This window comes from Triturus cristatus, chromosome 5_2, assembly GCF_964204655.1.
Source record: "Triturus cristatus chromosome 5_2, aTriCri1.1, whole genome shotgun sequence".
NCBI lineage: Eukaryota > Metazoa > Chordata > Amphibia > Caudata > Salamandridae > Triturus > Triturus cristatus.
In genome coordinates this window covers 1098088982-1098091789 of record NC_140588.1, presented here as the reverse complement: position 1 = coordinate 1098091789, position 2808 = coordinate 1098088982, and positions in this window count along the sequence as shown.

Below are 2808 nucleotides of genomic sequence, written 5' to 3'. Positions count from 1 at the left end.
TTCCTAGGGGATTCTTTGCTTTATCCACATGCATACATGCTCGGTACATTTAGGTACACTTAGATAGGGTTAGCATCTTAGGAGTACGCATGATTACTGCCAAGAATCGATATGCCTGCATATAGTCACTGTTTTAGCACCATGGTAGAATTCTACCTTTTATTTTCTCTGTTGGTGCTTGTAATTGTATACACCTGTTTCAGTCTACTAATTGTCACAGCAAACATGTTTTATACTAGAATGACGCTGGTTCAATAAATGCTTATTGAAAACATCCCTACCGTTTATTCTGTGTATCTCTCTGAGACCAAGTTAGCATGAGTGACTGAGCGAAATGTACTGTACTGTTTCCACAATCCCTGAAGGACCAAGGGTTGTCATGTTCGATAGTTGCCAGAAGATATTCACTCCTTGGTAGGCTAGGGGGCTTATGGTGACACTGTAATCTAGCTGGTCTAAAGACTGACTAAAGGCTGGTCTAAAGGCTGGTCTAAAGGCTAACATATGGAATCAGTCTGGATAGCAATCTCTTAATTTATGTTGTCTAATCGAACAGATCCTATATAGATTTTTAGGAACTATATCGCATGGTGCCGCCAATGTTGATTTGGTTCTTGTATTATCGTCAAATCTGAGTAGTTCAGTGGTGCTTTCTCAGAGATCCCTACTCACATTTACCCAGAGACCCTGGGAGTGGGGAGGGAAAATTCACCACAGTTGAGTGGGTATTTTCCATGTATTGGCTGAAGGTTTGTTCAAGCTTAAAGGATTATAGTTTCCCACATTGTGTAAAACATTATGGGCCATATGTAGAAAGCAAAATTGCGATCGCAAACGCCGAAATTCGCCGAATTTCGGCGTTTGCAATCGCAATTTTGATAAGTGAGATGTAGGAAGGCAAATATGCATGCAAAATAAGAAATCGCAAAATTTGCGATTCCTTATTTTGCAAATGCATTTAAGGAATCCCAAATAGCGATTCCTTAAATGCAATGTAGAAAGCACCCAAGTTGTGCTATTTTGGCTTAAGGAATCGCAAATTACCACCAACTTCAGGTTGATGGTAATTTGCGATTTCTTTCAATAATGCAGTTTTTTGCATTATTCAAAGTGCCATGTGGCACACATACATGCCCTTAGGGCATGTATGTGCGCCACATGTGCACCCATGCTCATTACAGGGGTGCAAAAGGGTGTCATGTTGACACCCTTGCACCCTTGAAATTGCATTCTCAATTTGCGATTCTCTAATTGAGAATCGCAAATTGAGAATGTCTTCCTATTCATGCCTATGGGCCTTTTAGCCCATAGGATTGAATGGCAAGGTATTCCTTATTTGCGATTCTCAATTAGAGAATCGCAAATAAGGAATAGGTGGGATTCGCAAACAAAATTGCTAATCCTACCTACATAGCGTTTTGCTATTCTCTAATTGCGATTCCCTAAAAATTGCAATTAGAGAATCACAAAACACAGCCTACCTACATATGGCCCTAACTCTTTTCCTAATACTTCCTCCCATAATGTGTCATAACACAGACTCTGGTACGGGTGTTGATAGTGGGGAGGAAGCTGAGCAGGAAGGTGCTCTTAACATTTCAGAAAATTGCAGAAATGCACTTACTTTAAAATTAGCAGATTATGGTGTCCATGATTGAGGCACATGAGGCATTCAGAACAGAGATATTCTATTCTTAGGTTAAATTCCCACCTGTAGATGCACACACACATATGTATCATACTTACATTCCAGATGAGATACCTGAAGAATAACCTCTCTACGAGGACATAGAAGTCCCATTACCTTGCCAAGAGCATATACATTGGTTTAAAGGTGCCCCGTCCCATACCATAGAAAAAGAGAAACATGCTCTACTGAGCAGAGACGGAGCGACTTGGCCAGTTCTAGCTGCATACACACCTTATCCAGTGAGTGATACATTGACAGTAGCAGACTTGTGTTCACTATACAGATAAATAGTAATGCTATACAAACATCTTACACAGTTTGTAATGCGAACACTTACAATTCAACTTTCAAGAGTCACTCAAGCTGGTCAACCAAAAGGGACCACAACAAAAATCACTCCACAAATGCTGAACTCGATTATGGGAAGAATGGTCACTAAATGTGAGCAAATGGCATTCTGGATAGCATGGGAAAATAGCACAGCTTGAGGCAGTATTTCCACATACAGGCCCGCAAGAAAAACAAAGATAACTGACAATTTGCTTACCAATGGGGATAGCTCCCCGATAGAAGATTGTATCACTTGGGGTACAGTTTTTGAAGCTGTTTACAACAGGTATAATGGAACCACCTCAATAGCAGTCGTAACAGAAGTATTAAAACAAATATAGAATGAGTACGGGGCAGAACCTGCCCTGGACCTATGGATGAAACTGATAGGCAATTTTTCCCGGGAATCCACAATTATGTTAGCTAGCATAAAAGGGGGTGCAGCAATGGTGGCTATATACCAATGCCTGAGGGAATGCATTCCTGCCCAATAGGAAGGAGAATTACCTACAATTATCCAAAATACCTATGCATTACTGAATAGAAATCATTTGGGAGCTAGACCTGTGAAATCACAATAAATGGGTAATCCGGAAAAGCATAACTCAAAGCAGGCAAACGATTCTTCTAAAGAAATGGGCCAACAAAAAATCAAAAAATAATAAGCAGAATACATCAGAGTCATGGGGTGGGTCTCCTCAAAAGGAGTCCTCTGATAATATAATATTAGGAACTGTGACAATATTATAAAACATGACAGATATCAGTATACTGATACACGTTCCTCT